General features: G+C 35.9%; 1 long non-coding RNA gene across 1 annotated transcript; it reads right to left on the bottom strand.

The window, feature by feature from the left end:
• Positions 1 to 8119: 8119 nt before the first annotated feature.
• LOC129924170 (uncharacterized) lies at positions 8120 to 17520 on the bottom strand. The gene is made up of 5 exons (XR_008776145.1): positions 16662 to 17520; positions 14626 to 14783; positions 12626 to 14010; positions 12399 to 12510; positions 8120 to 8249 (listed from the first exon to the last, which is right to left on the bottom strand). It is a non-coding gene; the product is annotated as an uncharacterized LOC129924170 (long non-coding RNA).
• Between the last annotated feature and the right edge of the window lie 4928 nt (positions 17521 to 22448).

The raw sequence follows: 22448 nt of genomic DNA, 5'->3' as shown, positions 1-22448 counted from the left end.
TTCAATGATGAGCTCTGACCAGGATAACAATCACACATTGTGTCCGGATGGCACTACATCTGGGTATCACTTCAAAATATCATAGCACGAGAGCAGCCATAACAAAAAGTACAACCAGACCATTACTATTATTATGGATACAGTGATGGTCAATACTGTTGTTGTGTTTTCAATAATAGTTTAATTGCTTTTTAGTTAGTTACAATGCAATTAATATTAAAAGGTATTTTTTATCATTTTTGTTTTTTATATTAGAGATAATGGTAGGCCATTATTTGCTACTAGTAGATTATGTAATTTGTTGAATGCTATTAAAGAGCTTCCATATAAAATATGTCTTAACATAATTCTTTAGTTTTTATTTCATAACACTGTGACGATCACATTTGCCGGGGATTATATTATCAATACTTGACAATTCAATGAAATGAAGAAAGAAACATCTCTCTGTATTTTCTTCAAACTTCTTTAATAACTTCTTCAACTTTCACATCAAATTAACTTCTTAATTCAATAATAACTTGACACTTCATAAATAAAACTTAAAGATACATAAAACTTCACTTAGTATAACTTCAACTTCAACTACTAAAACTTTACTTAATGGACCCGCTAATATCACAAAACTTATTACTAATCGAGGACTGAGCGAGGACCCCGTCTAACTGACTTTCCCTCAATTTATACCTTTCTTAATCGTATGTTCCAGAATCATGGAACCTTCTCAGATAATTATTTTAGTAACTTTGACCTTCTAGAAGCTGACGTGTGCTATTTTTTTCCTTAACCCCTTTCTTTGATTGGATACCTAAAATTAACTTGTTTACGCTGGACACTTGCACTGGTTTGAACTCGAGCTTCTAGAAACTGGTCGAAATAGGTCACAGACTCGACTCGTGACAACACTATAACTACTATTAATAATAACACCTAAAAAACAAACTATCTACATTGGATTCTAAAAAAATAAATTATACTCACTATAGCTTTAAAAATATTTTACTTAGTTGTTTTTTTTACAGTGACCAATTAAGGTGTAAAATAATATACAATACAGTACTAAAAAAGACATTGTCATCTTGGTGTAAGTAGGACTGGTTCATTGAAGTATGTCATTACTGCTAACTGTTGATCATTGTGCAGGCCATATGACACCCTGCTTATTAACTAAAGTGTGCTTCAAGATTCTGCAGGCTTTTCAGGACTTTGCTTATTTATCGTGCAATAGTAGATCATTAGCGGAACTAAGAACACTGATCTGGAAGCAGTCAGATACTTGTTCTATATCAGCAGCATGTACATTCCTTTGATCTAAAAAAAAATAATGATAAAATAAAAATTACATTTTAAAATGCAAAATATAAAAAGTATAATGCAGAAGTTAAATAAATATAAATGATGGTATCCATATCTTGAGTCCCCACTTCCCCATTAATGTCTTGTCAGCTACCCTTATGAAACTTTAAACTGCATCCTCTTTGAATGCCATCTACAAGACAAAGATGATAGTGCCTAACATTTGGTTTGGCAGTTTTTTGGATAGCAGTCAATCTTGGTACTGATGCCAAGGTGGCTGGCTGATGACATTTCTCATCATAAACTATTAGCTGGTTCAACATTGTTTTTTTTAAAATACATTGACAAAGTTTAGTTTGTCTTTCCATTTTTCTCTTTTCTAGAAGTCAGCATATTTTTATATTTCTATAAGTATGAGGGAAGAGGCTTCTGCCAATGACAGATCTTTTTGGAGACAGCTTGCTACCCAATGTGCCAGAGGGGGAGGATCTAAGTCTAAAAGTATGTCCCTTGTGTCGGTGGGCTGAAATCAATCACAACTGAAATTTAATGTCTAGCTTTGTTTAAAAAACAAATTATTTCATATAAAACTTTTGAGGAGTACACATAACACTTTCTGTCAACATTGTCTAGCAAGAGTGTCATGTGCAAAGCACAATGACCTGCCACCTTTACTTTCAACAACAAATGTCAGGTACGTATTAGGGCTAGGGGTCATTCTAGAAATTCCATCCCAGTCTTCGAACCCAAGACCCTTAGATTCAGAAACCAAGCCCTTTAACAATCAGCCAACCTTTTGAGAAGAATACTGAAATTATTACAGTATAAACCTTATTCATTGAGCCAAAATATCAAACTACAGCCTATGGGAAACAAAAAAGTAAACAGAGATAGAACAAGAAATCAAATGATGCACATGGGGATGCATTGGGCACACACTGGGAAGAACAGTAGACAACATTGCAAGACTGGACTGGAACCCAGAGAGGAAGAGAAAGTCTGGTAGACCCATGCAAATTGTCACGGATGAATGTGTGTATGTATGTATAATCTAGTTTATGTGTTTGATCTAGTGGTTTCATTGTTTTATTTTGTTAACTAGAATTGAACCAGGGACAGCTAGACGTATTGAGAACTAAGGTAGATTCTATAGAGTTATTATTATAAATATAATAAGGAATCTGTGACATATTTGGAGGCTCGTTTATCTAGTTACTTGACTTAGTCTTGACTTAGTCTTGGAAGACATTAGGCAGAACTGCGGTTCGCCATTGTTAAAAGGTCAAGGACAAAGAAGGCTGTGAAGTCGTGAAGAGTGTGCGCTCATGTGCAATGGCGGGAAAAAAAACTAAGTCAATCAGCCGAGACGAAACCAGGTCAAACACAGTGATAAAACTATTTGTGTTGTGTATATTGTATGCTAGAGATAAAAACAAAATGTCAGAGAGATTAACACAGTTAATAGCTGCTGGAAAAGAGATGGGATTGTGTGGGACAGCTCTACAGGAGTGGGTGAAAGAAAGAGAAGTCAAGCTGGAAAAGAAAGAAAAAGAAAGAGAAGACAGAGAGCGTGAAGAACGTGTTAAAGAGAGAGAAGAAAGAGCTAAAGAAAGAGAGGTGGTGGAGAGAGCTTAAGAGAAAGAAGCTGAGGTAGAAATACACAGATTGAGAGTCAGAGAGTTGGAGCTTAGGGAGACGAAAGGAGAACTTAAAGAGCATATAAAACCTGTATGGAAACCAAAGTTGCCACCTTTTAATGAGAATGTGTATCAAATGGATGCATATTTGGCGAGATTTGAAGTACATACTCAAGCTACAGAAATACCTAAAACTCAGTGGGGAAGTCATCTATACACATTGTCACAGGGAAAGGCACTGCAAGCTTGTATCAACTTTTCTAAGAAAGATTTAGAGGAATATGACAAGGTGAAAGAAGTATTAATGAAAAGATACAACTTGACAGATGATGGGTATAGAGAGAAGTTCCATAAAGCTAAACCAGAGAGAAACCAGCCATTTCATGAATTTTGTTGAGGACATTAGAAGATACTTAATGCGTTGGGTAAAAATGTCTAATACTAAAAAGACATTCGAAGGTCTCATTGATCTTTTCATCAGAGACAAGATCCTCACATTTTGCAATCCTCAGTTAGTGGCTTTTCTACATGAAAGGAAACCGAAAGATGTGCCAACAGCAGTCAAGTTGTGTCAGCACTATATTACTGCACATCCAGAGAAGACAATTTGTTGCAAAGACTAATGATAACAGAAGTCGATTTAAACAAGAATGGAGACAGGACCGTCTGCAGAAAAGAAGTGTTGGTGAAAAAAGAAAATGTTTTAAGTGTTTCAAAACGGGTCATTTAGCAGTCCAATGTAGAAACAAAAGCCCCTTAAGACGAAATGAGACTATGGGTTCAAGCAGAAGTCAGGAGTTTAAAACCAGCAACAGGGGAAGACCAACTGGACATCCACACAATGCGTCAGTTTGCATAGACCAGTGATGCCCAACCTTATTCGGTCTGCGGGCCATTTTAATTTTCGGCATTCGTGTCGCGGGCCATGTAACCAAAAAGAAAAAAAAATATACAATAAGCTATTTTTAATAGTTTTATTTGTGGACCTACTTACATAAATTAATGTGATGCATGAAGTTTATCCAAAACCATCTTCTGAATATCTGGCTGCATAGATGAAACACCAAGTCAGAGCACTGAATCTAGATGTTCATCCGTGAGGCGATTACGTAACATGGTTTTCGCCCGTTTCATCATTGAAAATGTTTGTTCACATAGATAAGTGCTTGAAAACATTGTGATCATCCTTAGTGCTTGTTTTCGAAGATTTGGAAACACTTCAGCAGGTAACATGGAGTAGAAGTCAATAGTCTGCATCACTTGAAATTTGTCGAGCAGGGATGTCTGGCTTTGTAAATCAATCAGCTCTAATTGCAGATCTGTCGGGGCACTTGACACATCGGCAGCAAACGGATTTTCAAAAAGACGGATTTCATTTTTTAAATTCTGAAAATCCACAAATCTTTCACTGAAATTATCCATCAAGAGCCTCAGAAGTAGGATCAATCTTTCTTTAGGGAAAGACATATTTAGCTGCTTATCATTTTGTAGAGTGGTACAGGTTGGAAAGTGGACAAGATTCATCTTTTCTGCCTGTTGAATGAAGAGTTGCAATTTTGTTTGGAAAGCACATATGTCTGCATACACATGCGAAATTAATTTGTCTTTCCCTTGTAGTTTGGTGTTAAGTTCATTTAGATGTGATGTGATGTCGCATAAAATAGCCAAATCCCACAACCATGAGGGGTCGTTCAGTTGTGGCACTTGTTTTGATTTATGGGTCATAAATATTTCAATTTCGTGTCTCAAATCAAAAAAACGTTTTAACACCTTTCCTCGGCTTAACCAGCGCACTTCACTGTGAAATAGAACGTCTTCATATTCGGACTCTATTTCTGTCAGAAAATCTTTGAAAGTTCTGTGATTCAACGCCTGTGATTTGATAAAATTTACAGTGTTGAGCACAATCATCATCACATGGTCCAGATTCAAAACCTTTCCACAGAGATTTTGTTGGTGAATGATGCAGTGAAGCCACAGGGGTTCAGTTCCATTTGACTCAACAACTTTTTTAATAACTCTTGCTGCCATTCCGCTGTGACATCCAACCATATTTCTAGCGCCATCAGTAGTCACTCCAACTAATTTATTCCAAGGAAGAGCAAGGTCCTTTATGATGGTTGACACTTCTTTGAACAGGTCTTCTCCAGTCGTTGTCCCATGCATGCTCCTCATAGCTGCTAACTCCTCTGTTATATCAAAGTTGCTGTTTGTACCGCGAATAAATACCAAGAGTTGTGCAGTATCAGTTATGTCAGTGGACTCGTCAGCAGCAATAGAAAACATTTCGAATTGTGCTGCTTTGTCTTTTAATTGTGAATGAAGATTTACCCCCATATTCCACTCGCCTTGTAATTGTCATTCGAGAAAGGCTGACAGCTTCTACTGCATTCTTCTTTTCAGGACACATTTCTTCCATCACTGCTTGCAAGTACTTTTTCACACATTCGCCATCGGAAAAAAGCTTCATTGCTCTACTTAAGATGTGAGCAACTCTATAGCTGGCCCTTATCGCCGACTCATTTTCTTGTCTCTTTTTATGAAATATTCTTGTCAATCCCCCAATCTCTAGTCTTAACTTGGCAATCTTGTCTTCGCGGCTCAAACCAAGAATGTCACCATATGTGTTTATGTGTTTGGCTTCATAATGCCTTTTAATGTTATGTTCTTTAAAAACAGCCACACTTTCTTTACAAATTAAACATGTTGGCTTACTATCATATTCAACAAAAAAGTAAAGATCTGTCCACTTTTCTTGAAAGTTTCTACATTCAGAGTCTAATTTTCGTTTCTTAGGCTCTCCCATTTCATTCAATCACAAACGTTAAATGGCACCAATCGCTTTGACATAAAAAAAACACAACCCAAAACGATGCATCAATGATGCTCTGTGTTGCACACACAAGGTGTCAAGGACACGGCTAGTTCAAGACAGTAGCGGAATTTTCCAAGAATTAAAAATAGCTGTCTAGTTTTATATTAGAAACCAAACCTAAAGATGAAATTCATCACAGAATGAGTGAGAATCTTAACTGAAAGGGAATAATTTTTCGACATTCTAATTTTTTAATTAAAAAAAAAAATCTTTAAAAATTTTTTTTGTTAACATTTTTTTAAATTTTTTTTTTTACATTTTGTTCCAATGCGTTGGCGGGCCGGATAGAAGCACGTCGCGGGCCGGATCTGGCCCGCGGGCCGTAGTTTGGGCATCGCTGGCATAGACTATCAACATGGTGAACAACTCCATGAATCTGATCAGATCCAGATGGCTGGAGCTGTAACTTGTGATCCCGGGAAATTAAAAATGTATCCTGGATTCGTTGGGAAGAAATCTATTTGGGTCTTGAGAGACACAGGAGCGACCACAATTGGAGTGAAGAGACTACATGTGCACCCTCACCAGTTGACGGGTAAGAAAGTCCAATGTATGACATTTGGAGGAACAATTGAAGAATATCCCACAGCTGTCATTGACATTGATATGCCATTTTTATCTGGGAAAGTTGAAGCATGTGTGTTGGAGAGGCCTGCAGCTGACTTGATTCTAGGAAACGTGACTGGCATAACTTAGCCTACCATCACAGATATCTACAAGTGGCAAAGGTCAGCAATGTCAGAAGTTACTATTGCGGTAACTAGATCTCAATCTGGTGTAATAGAAAACATGGGACAACCGATCCTACATAGATTGAACAGCCAGAATCAGAATTAACATCCAGTTATGCATTGAAACAAAAGGAGGACCAAACATTAGTTAAACTTTTTGAATTGGCGAAGCGTCCCACCAGTAAATTTAAAGTGAAAAATGGACTTCTGATGAGACAAGATAACAAAGAGAAACCATAGCTAGTCATCCCTGCCGTCGAAAGAAAAACAATTTTGGAGTTAGGTCATGACTCACCTTTTGTGGGTCATATGGGGACAGCACGAACAAAGATACAGCACAGTAGAAAGAGAGTGCTTGGCAGTTGTTTGGGCAGTAACCAAGTTGGCCAGATATCTATTGGGCGGAACATTCATACTCCGCACAGATCACGCACCCATACGCTGTTTAAACACAAGTCGGTGAATTCCAGGGTAACTCGCTGGGCCCTGATGCTTCAGGACTTTCAGTTCGAAGTGCAGCATATTCCAGGTAAAGGAAACATCATAGCGGACATTCTGCCACGCTTATCATAGATATAAGCCTACGTGGCTTCTCACAAGCATGTGTTGCTTCATCAAAGACTTTGTGTCTTCAACAGTTTAGACTTTGTTGCTTGATGGTAGACTTTCTGTCAACAACTAAGACTTTGTGTCTTCATCTTTTAAGACTGTGTGTCTTCATCTTTTAAGACTGTCTTCAGCTTTTAAAACTGTGTGTCTTCATCTTTTAAGACTGTGTGTCTTCATCTTCTAAGACTGTGTGTCTTAACTATAGACTGTGTGCCTATTACATTGCTCTGTGTGACTACATTAAAGTCTGTGTGACTATGTTCAAGTTTGTTTGGATACATAAACGCCTGTGTGGCATATTCAGAGACTTTGTGGCCTATCGAACAAACGTTTTTGTTGTATTCTGGTGTAATGTTTGATATTTGTTTTATAATCGTTATATTTAGTAATCTTTGTAAAAATCGATTATAATTTTAGGAGGGGCCAGATGTCACGGATGAATGTGTATATGTATGTATAATCTATTTTTACAATCTGCGCGAATAACCGTAAGTGTGTTGGTTGTTAGACAGAGACCAGCATGTGTGATATGCAGTAAGGCTGATTAAAGTTTATGTGTTTGATCTAGTGGTTTCATTGTTTTATTTCGTTAACTAGAACTGAACCAGGGACACCTAGACGTATCGAGAACTAAGGTAGATTCTATAAAGTTATTATTATAAATATAATAAGGAATCTGTGACACAAACATAGATCAAACCTGCAGACCAAGAAGGAAAGTTGGCAGGATGGAAATGGATGGGGAATAGCCCAGAACAGAGTCAGAATGTAAAGCACTGATGCGGCTCTATCTAATTTATGTTGCCTATTTTTTTTTATTATGCATTCATTCAAAGATAGAAAGTTCTATTTAAAATAGCTATACCATAACCGTAGGCCACAGAAACAGAGATGACTTTACATCATTTGCCCTTTGGACCACAAGGTCTGAAAGGGAAACTATATCATAATGCTTTAAAAAATCTACTTGCCATGAGGAAGAATAAAAACAGGCCATCTTTGCTGCAGTTCTTTGTTTTCTATCTGTTCCTAAAATATGGTTTCATTAAACTGTGTGCAGCTCCTAATTCTTGATCACCAGGAAATTCTCTGCATCATTATCTGAAAAACATTTACAATTAATGACCTAGACAAAGAAGATTAGTGTAGACACTGGAACTGAAAGCTATTTTTTAAATAGTTAAATCAAATTAGTACTTAAAAAGAAAGTTTTAGTACAAAAAAAAAAATAATTAGAAAGTTAACTTAATTTCCTGAATTAACCTGTAAGTTTTAGCTAACCTATTATGTATTATCATATTAACCTATCCCTTAGTTATTGGACCATTGGGGCACCACACAAGATCTGTTGGCCATATTTTAAATTCCTTTTTGTAATAATATCCAAAAGAAAAAAAATTTGATGTAGACTTTAAGTTTTGCCTGTAACTCATAGGAGATTATTTCATTAGTCTATAAGCTGATCTAATTTAGAGAACTTGGTCTGCCTCTTGATCAGAACAATTGTTAATGAGATAATGAAGGGATTCAGCTGACAAATAAAAGATAATGTGTTAAGTCTTGGTGATAGGGGAATTCTTGTGTGTATTAGCTTTCGTAACAGTATTTTTTATTTTTTATATGACAGAGTTGTTAGCCCTGTGCATAACCATCTGGGGGGCTGCCCCTTTCAGCTCTCTGGATAGCTGACTTTATTTTCGGGTAAGGTGCCCTAGCCTTTGTGGATCCCTCCACTTCCTGCAAGGCAACAGGTTTGATTTTGGTCCACCCCGGGTATTTTATTTCCCCGGTACCCACCATATCTGGAGGGCATTCCCCTATCCGCCACCTGGGGAGGCGCTCGATGGGAGATCAAAAACTCCACAACGGAAAACGACCTAGGCCTGGAAAAGGACATGATTTTTGTTTTGCGACATGGAACGTGCTAAGCCTTTATAGAGCAGGTGCGCTAGCCCAACTTACTGAAGTGTTAAAGAAATATAGGATACCGCTTGTAGCTCTAGAGGAAATCAGGTGGAAAGACTCGGACATTCTCAGAACCAAGGAGTATACTATATTTTATAGTGGTGGAAGCACTAACAACTTAGATACAGGTTTTGCTGTTAAAAAGGAAATGGTAGGTAATGTCATTGGATTTAAACCTGTAAGTGATAGACTCTGCTCACTGCGTTTGAAAGGAAAGTTCTTCAACATATCATTTATCAATGTTCATGCCCCTACTGAAGATGCAGATGATAACACAAAAGAAGCCTTCTATGATGGACTGGAAAGAATTTATGATGAAGCACCAAAGCATGACATCAAAATAGTACTAGGAGATTTCAATGCAAAAATTGGAAAGGAACCAGCATTCAGACCAACAATTGGCAAAGAAAGCTTACACAAAGAGACCAACAATAATGGCATAAGATTAGTGGATTTTGCATCAGGAAAAGCAATGTCTATCAGCAGCACAAAATTCCAACATAAGAATATTCACAAGGTTACCTGGATCTCACCTGATAGCAACACCCAGAATCAAATAGATCATATATTCATAGATAAGAATCATGGATCAGACATACTAGATGTTAGAAGTTTCAGAGGAGCTAATGCTGACTCAGACCACCTACTAGTAAAAGCTAAACTTAGACAAAGAATAAGTACCATACACAATTACCAAAGAAAGAGAGCACAGCAATATGATAGTCAAAAACTCACAAAGGATCCACTTGTTGCAGAAACTTATAGAATGTCACTCCAAACGCAACTGACAACATTAGAAAAGGACAGCGAAAATAACATAAATGAGCATTGGGAAATAATAAAGCATGATATATTACAGAAAATAGCAGGGTCATTGAGAGATGGGCTGAATACTTTGAGGAGATCCTAAATACCACTGAAGATGGAGATAATGGAGAATATAAACTGCCACATGGGGGACCAGATCCCTTAGTGAACCCTCCAACACTCATTGAAACATCAGAAATAATTAGGACCATGAAGAATCACAAAGCACCAGGAGAGGACCAAATCACAGCAGAACTAATTAAATATGGAGGGAAAGACATTCCCAAATACACAGACTAATATCAAGAATTTGGGAAGAAGAAGTAAGAAGAAGAATGGGAAACGGCTCTTATAACCCCAACACACAAAAAAGGATCCAAGTTAAAGTGCTGTAATTACAGAGGAATCTCTCTACTAAATGTGACTTATAAGATACTGTCTAGGCTTATAACTAAGAGACTTGGAAAATATTCAGAAGAAATCTTAGGTGACTACCAATGTGGTTTCAGACCCAACAAATCCACAACCGACAACATCTTCACACTAAGATGTATACTAGAAAAATGCCATGAATACAACATACCAATCCACCAACTCTTTATAGACTATAAAATGGCTTATGACAGTATCAGAAGGAAATACCTATATGACACTCTACAGGATTTTGGAATACCCAACAAGCTGACAAGACTTATACATATGACATTAAACAACTCAAAAAGCAAAGTCATAATACAAGGAGAAGACTCACGGGAATTTAGGATTAAACAAGGATTAAGACAAGGAGACGCACTTTCCTGCATGCTTTTCAATTTAACACTGGAGAGAGTTATAAGAAATATACACATAAACACAAGGGGAACTATTACTAACTACTTCAGGAGAGAAAACACGGGTCCACAACCAACAGGGATGATATACAGCCAATTTCTACAATACCTTGCTTATGCCGATGACATTGCCCTATTGGGTAAAGAAACCTCTGACATGGCTAGAGCCTTCATACAACTAGAAGAAGCATCTCGACCAGCAGGACTTGAGGTCAATGACAGTAAAACCAAGTACATTACAATGACAAGAGACAATCAAACAGAGGGACAAAATATCAAAATCAAAGACCACGAATTTGAAAACGTCCAAACTTTCAAATATCTAGGAAGTACTATTAATTTCAAAAATGACCTACTAACAGAAATAAAGGAAAGAATAGCAGGAGGCAACAGGGCATTTTATAGCACCCACCATTTACTTAAAAGCAAAACGATTTCAAGGAAAACCAAGAAAATAATATACAAAACTATAATAAGACCAGCAGCAATGTATGGAAGTGAGACCTGGACATTGACAAAGACATCTGAAAATTTACTTAACACTTGGGAAAGAAAAATTCTTAGGAAAATCTATGGTGCCATACAGGATGAAACAGGGTGGAGGACACGCACTAACCATGAGATATATCAATTGTATGAAGACCCACCAAAAGTGAACGAAATAAAAAAGAACAGACTACGTTGGGCAGGTCACCTTGACAACAGAGGGGTGAAAATCGTATATAGGCAAAAACCAAAAGGCAGGCGACCCAAAGGCAGACCCCGAATGCGATGGATAGATGATGTGGAAGCAGATCTGAAGCAGCTTGGGGCTAGGGCGTGGAGACGAAAGGCCCAGGAGATCTGAATGGAAGGATATGTTAAAGCAGGCCAGAGCCCTCCATGGGCTGTAGCACCACTGGGATGGATGGATGGATATGGGAATTCACGCTAAACTAGTTTGGACACTACTGAATATATCAAGCTCTAGAAATCTTATAAGAAGAGAAATATACCATATATATATATAGAAATATATATATAATTACAAAAATATATGGACAATGTTTGACATGCCAGTTCTACAGACTAACTGGATTTCACTAAAGCTGCACCATGTAACAATATAAATAGAATCTTAAATTCTACCAAGTCTTGGTTTTACTGACAACCAGTCGACAAATGCAGTTAACAATATTTATTAAACCTGTAGCTTGTCTTTATTAAATTCAAAAGAGCATTTTGGCCTACTTCAAATACCTAGAAGCTATTGTCTCAGATAAGGGAACAAAACCTGAACTACTGACAGTCCACAGCAGCCCTTTCAAAACTTAAAATAATATGGAAAGACAAAGGCTTAGCCCTAGGCACCAAAATCAGATTGATGCGCTCTCTGGTCATAACCACATTTTTATATGCTTGTGAGTCTTGGACGCTGACTGCAGAGCTAGAGAGGAGGATCCTAGCAATGGAATTGAGATGCTACAGAAGAATCCTAGGTATTACAACTGAAGAATCCTAGGTATTACATAATAATAACAATAATAATAATAATTTTATTTATAAAGCGCTGTTAACAAACAAAATGTAAGCTCAAGGCACTGTAACAACATTACAAACAAAAACAATTATTTTTTAGATAGACATAATGAAAGACAGACAAACATACCCATACATGTTTAGCCAGCAGAAAAACATCTTTCTCTATAATTCTAGTCTGGCTGCAAGTTGTCCATACATTGAGTATAGTTGATAGATAACTTCTTTAGTGTCTTGTAAATCTGTGCATAGCAAACAAACAAAAAATATTTGTAGAATCATAGTAGTTACACATAAACTCAATTTTTTAACTGAATAAAGCTTAGCAGGATTTAATTTGTAGAATTCAAAGTATACCATCTTGATCCTTTCTCTTTCTTCTCAAACTTCATTTTGTGTACATATCTGAGGGCACGTGATGCATGATTACTTGATTAGGGAATAAATTCAAAAGATAACATTGCAATGTCTGTGAAGATTTACCATTTCTAAATACAACAGCAAACATTCATCTTAAAAAATATTATGGTGTTAATTTCTTTAAACAATATTTAGACAAAATACAAAAAATATTCAAATAAAGTTAAGTTTCTATGTAGTGAGTGGATGGCAAAATTCTCGTGCTCAAGAAAAAAATATTTCCTGTGTGGTATTGGATAAAGCTGAAATATAGCCTACTGCATTTTGTCTGTTTTTAACCTAATATTATAGAATTTTAACACTGAAAGTCCTATTTCATTCAGCCACTGGGCCTTTGTATAATTCTTAGGCACTAAAATCACTTAATTAAGAAAGCCTTCAGGATAGAAGACTTAAAAGTAGCAATTATACATAAAACACTGAACCATAATCTTCAAATACAAAAACAAAACCCAATAAAATACTCAGACACAAAGATAAAGGCACATTTCTTGTTCCATACGCTAGGGGCAAATTTGTATAAATGCTCCTTCTTCCCTAGAGCATGGAATGGGCTGCCTAAGTGAGTCACAAAACCTAAGACTTGGCAGAATTTCAGTCAATGATCAACATGCATGACTAGATTGACCTAGAAACATGCATAGGCCTTAATCATCTTCTTTTTTAAAGTGACATCTGTAATTCATAAAATTAGATTAATTTTTACCATTTCAATTAGACCGATTTCTTAAAATTAAAGGAAATAATGGCGATACTTTTTCTAGTATAATGAAAAACCCATTGCAAATAAATCCCTTCCTACATTTAAAAGAGATAATATATACCTTAATATGAAATATACTTCAAAGAACTATAGAAGGTCTATGGAGGGACTGATACACAGGGAATGCGAGATTAGTGAAGCAATCTTATGCAATAGCTATTTAAGGAACAAAACCATTTCCATTTCTTATGACATTCTCTTTCAATGCAATGCAAAAACAATAATAATAATAACAATTCAATATGCATTTTCAGCATTACTTATAAAAAAATGCATCTACATAATAGTAGTAATTTAATTTAATCAGCTTTGTGTAAAACACGATTTAGGCTAAATTAGAGCAAAACTGACATAAAACAAAGAAAAAAATAACATTTTAAATAAGTTTTAAACAAGAAGGTCATCATTTTTCTCAACTTAGTGAAAGAAAATTATTTTCCCTTTTGGATTTCAGTAAAATGTTACTATCATTCAATTTTGTTTTCTTCTGTTTTACCTGGGCAGTGAAAAGTGAAACAAATCCTGTTAAAAAGATATTGAATGTGATTCTTCCTTTGCCCTGATTTTAAAAATATTATGAAAAATTATTCAATTTACTTAGGCTACTTCAAAAGATTGGTTTAAAACAGTTTGACAAGGAAGATTGTTCTACTCTTAAAAAAACTTAGTCTGAAAGATAAAAGCCAGTATTGAGAAAATTCATTAAAATTATGTAATACTATACATACATTCTATTTATTATGCTTTTACTTTAATTTGTTCAAACTCCAATTTGCATTGCAGTAACTAAACAACAAAATGAGACAATCCATTTCAGTCCAAAAGAGAACATCATTTTGCATGGCTACCTTTTTGTAAGAATACTTTCAACTTGAAATAGAAATAAACTTAAAGAAAAATTTAGTTTTTGTTTTTTAACAAATCTGAACTAATTATTGCAATATGTGTTAGTATTTTGTAAAGAATTAACTTGATTTGATTCAAACTAAAACTTTCTCTTGTAAATGACTAAGAAAATAATGTGAACATTGATAGTAGAACTATATTTAGAAAAAGGAATGAAATAAAATTACATGTTTTACCCACTTAATGTTTATTTGACATAGTGTCCATGTTCAATTAAAATTTTATTTACCAACAGAGCTATTTTAGTAACAGTAATAAACAAACTTACCGATTGATAAGAAATAAAGTCCTGAGACCTCGAAATAGTCTCACCACAGCTATAGGTGTTGGAATGATATCAAAAGGTATTGAGAGTGTTGTCCCAGGCTCTATGAAAGAAATCCAAAGCTTGGCTTTGGCAAACTTCCACACACAGTCTTCACTTTTCTGAAAAACATACAACTTAGTAAATAGATGGCAACATAATGGAGAAAATGCAACAATCAATAATCTGTTGTACCACAACAATGATAAATATCTAGCAGTCATAATCAAACATCATCCATAGCTAATGGCAGGGAGACTCCAATCATAGTGAGAATTCTTGCAATTTTTAAAACTTTTCCAACTATATTAAATTCTCGAAAATAAAGAGCTGACAATGCAAAGACCAACAAAATCAAGTCAACTACATTAGAGTTACCAGTGGCAATGTTTATGTGCAAGGTCCATATTTTGGTTAATATCACAGTAGTGAAAATTGTTCTTTTAGTACAGTAAAACTTATGACCAATAGCCAACAGGGCTTTAAAAGGGAAAACTGTTCTCACTAACAGGAGAAGGGGCAAAGGTGAGTAACTGGCGCCATAACCAGTAAGCTTCGAGCAGGAGGGGCTCATTAGCCATGGCTGGCTACCCACCTAGGAGAAGGAAAACTCTGAATTCAAACCTCTGTTGCCTTGCAGCTATACCCAATCATGGGAAAGGCTTTGGGAGTCAACCCTGAGGAAAAATCAGGAGCTGGCAACCTTAAGGCAGTTTGCAGCACCCAGTGCTACACTCTGGCAGAACCTGTAAGGCCACTGACCCCAAACTGTATCGGCACTGCCGTTCCTTTGGATACATCAGCTGCGTGGAGTGGGGGGAACTGATGTGTGGGCGACATCGTTCCAACCATAACTAATGCCCAGGCATTCATCTCATTTCCATGAGATGATCCATAGTCGCTTCGCCACTAAAGGAGGTCATATATACATACTATTTCTAATGTGACAATACATACCAGGTTTGATGTGACAACATATATGTAGTGTATATTTATTATTAATTTTCTGCATGAGTCCAGTGTGCCAGAAGGTCATGTTCAGTGTGTGTGTCTATAGTATTTCAACAACTAGAGATGTACTTATATTTGTTCATTGTTGGCTGTAGCTTAATCTTGTTGAATAAAGCCAATATAGTGGTTTTCTAGTATTGGTTATTTTATTACAATATACTAGACTATTCTGCATAATTCTGGGGCTATGATGAAGATGCTGTCATTCATACAGATGGTGGTGACTGATAGTACCATTCAAAAAGATGATGGTGACTGATAGTACCATTCGTACAGATGGTAGTGGCTGACAGTACAATTCATACAGATGGTGGTGACTGACAGTATCATTCATGCAGATGGTGGTGACTGATATTACCATTCATTCAGAATGTGGTGACCGATAGTGACATGCAGATGGTGGTGACTGGTAGTACCATTAATGCAGATGGTGGTGACTGACAGTACCATTCTTAGCAATTATACATTTAACACAGAACCATACAGATGGTGGTGACTGATAGTATCATTCATACAGATGGTGATGACTGATAGTACCATTCATACAGATGGTGGTGACTAATAGTACCATTCATAAAGATGGTGGTGACTAATAGTACCATTCATAAAAATGGTGGTGACTGATAGCAGCATTCATACAGATGTTGTTGACTTAAAGAACCATTCATACAGAAGTTGGTGACTGATAGTATTCAGGGTTCCCCCACCATTCTGAGATCAGGATTTCTGGAGATTTCCAGGAGTTTTTCAGGAGAAAATATTCAATTTCAGGAGCAGAAATAAATATTGAATTACCATATACATGTATAAAAATGTATTTTTTTTTCCTTTTCAATTTAGCAAATTCAAAAGTAACTGATTAAAGAGTAAAAAAGTACTTTAAAAAGTACAATAAGCCTATTTGCACTACTCTCTCTATATATATTAGGAATTAATTAAAATCTCTAAAAACAAATTGCAATGTATAACACATTATCAATATCAGTTACCTATTTCAGCGGATATCACTTTCATTGATTGTTTTTATTAACAATAGCTGTCTTTAAATCTATAAAATCTAGCTCTGCATCATAAAGCTAGAAGTGAATTTGAAAGTAAAACCATGAATAGTTTAATTTTATATAGCAGCTTATACTATATATACCATATTACACTATACTCTAAGCCCCATCTACTTCACAATCTAGCTAGATTTATAAAACTAAAACTAAGAGAGAGATTCCAAAATCTAAGTAGATCTTCTATTAGATCTAGAATTCTAGAAATATAATCTATACCATATATCATATATAACATACTCTAAGGCCTCCACCCTAAACTAAAGACAGTAAAGTAGAATAGTAGGCCTTATAGTATATTCAATAATATTCAGTATATTGGCTATATCACTATCTATATATCTGTCTCTAGAGTCTATCTAGATTCTATCTCTATCATTAATAATCATATCTAGATCTGACTAGAGATCTACTAGTAGTAGTACTACTACTAGAAGTCGATAATTAGATCTAGATCTAAGATTGACTAGTCCACTAGATAGATCTAGATCATAGATAGTTCATACTGATCATAGTAGATCTAGTAGACTAGATACTAAGATATAGAGACAAGATCTACATCATATTATAATATACATAGAGTAAAGTGCGAAGTTCGAAATTATTAAGCCAGCAGGCAGGAATTTTCATGTTTGGATTTTTATAGCACCGTAACGGTCTGACCTATGAAAAAACTGATGGTATCTCTGAATTTCTCATCCTTTTTTCTATAAAAATAGATCTAATTTAATGTATCATTAGGCTTAGTTAAAATTAAATAAATGAGTTCAAAGAGGCGTTGGGTAGGTATCGCCAAGCGTACTTTACCTCGAGCGGATTTTCCCCCAGTTAGTAAGCTCGAATGGGTTGATGGAAGGTTCGAACAGATCAAAGAAAAAATATCTAAAAATATGTTTTAATATTTAATTTTCACTATATTGTCATTTTCTTTTTACGCCAGCGCAAGAACACCATCCATTGCACCATTTCCCACCCTCCATAACTTCAAATAGTCTCTTTAAGCTGATGAGCAATCAGACTTCAAAATAGCCTTAAGCCCATTACCCATTTCCTTCACTACCGGGAAGTAAAAAAAAAATAAATTCCACACCTCCTGAGTTTGACCTCACCATGAACTTAGCCTTTACAAGGAAAAGGAAATAGTATGTGTCGGAAGTAAAGAAAAAAGGTGCATGCTCAGTAGCAATATAGTAGTAATTTGGTAAACATTCAAATAAAAAAGTTTTAGCAATAAAAAGTGAACTGTTCGAACCTCTTGACAAATCGGGGCTGCTTGAACTTCGCACTTTACTCTATATATCTAGTAAATGATTTAGTAAATCTAGTCTAGACAATCTAGTAGATCTAGATCTATTCATTTCTAGTAGATCTCATCTATGATCTACTGATCTAGTCTAGGCCAGGCTAGATCTACTTACTTAAGTTACTACTAGATTTACTTACTACTATCATAACTATGATTCAGTATGATTAGTTATTTAGTATGATGATCATGATGCAGATGATCTATGTTAGTATCTACTCTAGACTCTAGTCACGACTAGTGACACTCTCATCTGATCTGACTCTAGTCTAGAATCTAGCTGCTAGATCTAGCTACTAGCTAGATGAACTCTAGACGATAAGAAAAAAATTTGATGCCACATTGTGTTCTAACAGGTTAATTTTGGAGACGTTATATTTATGAGACATGGATACAATAACAAAAAAATATATCAATACTAATACAGCTTTAACATTTCAAGAAATATAAGAAGATGAAAAAAGACTTTAACACAAGTCTTTATTAACTGAGGTGGAAGGGATAATGGGAGTTATATAAAACAGTTAACCAGGATAAATATAATGGGTAATGCTGGTGGGCAAAATTGAGCATTGGTAGCTTCTACCATCTGATATAGAAACTTGACTATTAGCCAAATAGAACACTAAGATACTATCAAAGAAGAAAATTAAAAGGTACACCACACTCAGCTCCACAATTAAAAGGTACACCACACTCAGCTCCATAAATAAAAGGTACACCACATTCAGATCCAGAAATAAAAGGTACACCACACTCAGCTCCATAAATAAAAGGTACACCACACTCAGCTCCATAAATAAAAGGTACACCACATTCAGATCCAGAAATAAAAGGTACACCACACTCAGCTCCATAAATAAAAGGTACACCACACTCAGCTCCATAAATAAAAGGTACACCACATTCAGATCCAGAAATAAATGGAACTCTACTCTCAGATCCAGAAATAAAAGGAACTCTACTCTCAGATCCAGAAATAAAAGGAACTCTACTCTCAGATCCAGAAATAAAAGGAACTCTACTCTCAGATCCAGAAATAAAAGGCACTCTACTCTCAGATCCAGAAATAAAAGGAACTCTACTTTCAGATCCAGAAATAAAAGGAACTTTACTCTCAGATCCAGAAATAAAAGGAACTCTACTTTCAGATCCAGAAATAAAAGGAACTCTACTTTAAGATCCAGAAATAGAAGGTATCCTACTCTCAAACCCACTTACTGTTTATTGTGAAATGCCATGGAAAGAGACTGAGCTAGTTTCAGAGTCATTTTGTTGAAGTCCACTACTTGTGGAGGACATGGCACAAGATAAAACAGTTTTTTACATGAAAAGAAGGTAGTGAAAGAACAGGACTAAATTTAAAGACTTTAAATAAAAGCATTAATAAATGTTAATTTATGGGTATGATGCTAAATAATTCTGGACATATTTTTGTTTTTGTTATTAAATAATTTGGTCTTCATTATTTTTTTGTTCTAAAAAAATTCATGCCTTCCACTAGATCAGCCAAACCAACTCAAATACTTAGATCCACAATGATAGAGGCCCATATCTTACTCCATAGGCTAGGTCCTACAAGTGCTTCTTCTTCCCTAGTGCCAGTAGAGAATGGAATGGCTTGAATCAGCCAGTACAGGAAACCCAACCACTTAGCACAGTTTAAGTCACAGATAACATAAATGACTAGAAATGTGATGAATGTAATTATCTTCTTTTTTGAGATAACATCTGTAATCTATACAATATGATGTAAATCACTACAGTCTGTAAATGTCAAGCAGAGATTAAGAGTATTACTAAATAAGAAGGTTAATTAACTTAGGACATTTTATGAGCCTAAGAGACAGTCTCTGGATTTATCCTAAGTTAATCAACTTGACATACTTTTAGATCAATTATTTCAGACCTTTGAAAGCTTTGAAATTGATCCGATTCTTTTTTATTTTCTTGTCTATGTGTTGATTCTTTTAGCAATCTTTAAATCTGATGACAATAATTTATAATTATTAATTTGATATTTACCTGTGTTTAACTGTTGTGGTCAGCTTTATGTCCAGAAGAACTTGAATCATATACCTCTAGGTTGTCCACTGACTGGGTTCTGTAGATAGCAAATGGTACTTGCCCACCTGTCGACATAAGTCTTCGTACAGGTGACCATACATCTGGTACTTCCTGACAGTAGCTTTCTTCACTAGAATCTGGGGATAAAAAGTTCAGGGATTTTATAAAATATATTCAGGCATGACAGATAACAGCCATGGACCTAGAGTTGTTGTTTTTTAAATTTAAATCAAAAAATTTCCTAATCTCAGGATTCCCTTTGAGTATTTTTTTGTTGAAGAAATTAAAGATGGATCATTATGTTGATCAAATGTCACCTACATCAGTAACAGGTTAAATAGCTAGCTAGGGAAACTGTAGGCATAGTTAGTCAAATTAATGAAACATCGATATAAATGATTTGCATAACCACAAGGACGGAAGAATTGATGACGCGCGGTGGTTGAGTGCATAAGCACTAGGGTCCTGGGTTTGAATCCCAGTGAAGACTGGGAGTTAGAATTTTGGGCACTCATGAGTCCACACAACTCTGATGGGTACCTGACTTCAGTTAGGAAAAGTAGAGGCGGTTGGTGCTGGTCACATGACATCCTGCTCTTTAACCATCATCTGCCCTATAGATCACAAGGTCTAAAAGGGGGGAACAATAAATAAGTCATCCCATCTCCAGTAGAACAACCTTGATGCCACCTCCAGAGAGAGTTAAGTATATTAAAACTACAAAAATAAGGAATTTAGAAGGAAAAATAAGTGCCCCTTTCAATTAATAAATGACTAATGCTATATATAGTAACTTTGACTTTGAATAGTCATAAAGAATATTGGTTAAGCTAATTTTTATATAATGTAGGTTTGAAAATATTTTATTGGTTGAATTCAAACTTGAATTTTATTTCAAAATGTATGCAGCCTTTGAGTTTGTTTATAGTTCAATTACTCATCACCGCGGAAGCGCATAACATATATCACAGTACTGTAGTCTGGACTACTGTCTTTTAATGTTGCCATGTCTGGATCTGCATCATCAAGCTAGAATTTTATACACTCTAGATTAATACTTGGGCTTAACCAGGATTTGTTTAGGTCAGAGTGAATAGAATAAACAAGAAATAGACTCATCTGAGTCACAAGAAAGACAATGCCTATTCCAAAAATATCAACGTCTAGTCTTTCACCTCAGAATCAGACACAACAGAATGAGACAACATATGTTTCAGAAGCTAAAAATTGGAACTATTAAAATCTGCCCATGTGGAGTATCACCAAAGAATGCTGATCATGTCCTTCAAAACTGCATACTTTATCAAGAGGCCCAATCAAGACACTAGCCCCAAAACATCCCTATAGAAAGAAAACTATACAGAGAACTCCCTGATTTTGAAACCATTGCGCAGTTCATCTCACATATTGGTCTAGTCATCTGAACGCTCCAACATAATAATGAGAACAAGGAAGAAGTTTTGGTGATGTGCATTGAGGGGGGGGGGTAAATTGTACTTTTTAAAAATCTATAACTCATTAGTTATTAACTTGGGGGAGTTACCACCTTCTACCAAGCGCGTCCCCAGGTGGCGGATAGAGGAAAGACCCTTAGATATAAGGGTTAGCTGTGAATAGCAAATAAACAGCCGCGGACCAACTGGTTTGCAGTCATGGAGGATGAGATGAAGTATTCCAGTGGTTAGAATATTTACTAAAAACATCTCAGAAATCCATGGAAATGATTGCAAAAAGCGAGTATAGGGCGCTCTAACTCTAAACCCGGGTAGATGAAACTCGTTAGCTAGGGATAGCAGTTCATTTAGGAGAGAAAACTCAGAAAATAAACACCTGCTGCCTTGCAGATGATCTTGGATGATCAAAGGCTATGGGAGCACACCCAGAAAGAAAAGCAGGCTGAAGTCAGAGTCAATGGGCCTCCTGGCGCATAACACATTGACACGCAACCTCATCTATGTTGGAGTTCAGTAACCATTCTAATAGATGTGGCGTCCTGCCTGTGGAATCCAGCTGCGCAGGTAGGGGGCCGGGCTCTCCGCCTCGAAGGAGCAGGGACAAGAAAGTAAATACTACTGGCCAACACTCCAAGACCAAAAGTCTAAAAATCTTAAATGGAACGCAGAGGGCATCCAAAACAAAAAAAGAAGCTCTAAAAATATTTCTGCATGAGAAAGAAATTGATGTAGCTTGCATCCAAGAAACTCATTTGAACAGTAATCTTCTTTTCTCCATTAGAGGCTACACCTGCATCAGACAAGATAGAGAAATCAGATCCAAAGGAGGAATCCAAACCCTCATTAAAAATGACATCCCTACCACAGACATAACTATGCCCAACTCCTCAGAAT

The sequence above is a fragment of the Biomphalaria glabrata genome, unplaced genomic scaffold (genome assembly GCF_947242115.1).
Source record: "Biomphalaria glabrata unplaced genomic scaffold, xgBioGlab47.1 scaffold_19, whole genome shotgun sequence".
Lineage (NCBI taxonomy): Eukaryota > Metazoa > Mollusca > Gastropoda > Planorbidae > Biomphalaria > Biomphalaria glabrata.
This window is presented reverse-complemented; position numbering and strand designations above follow the sequence as displayed.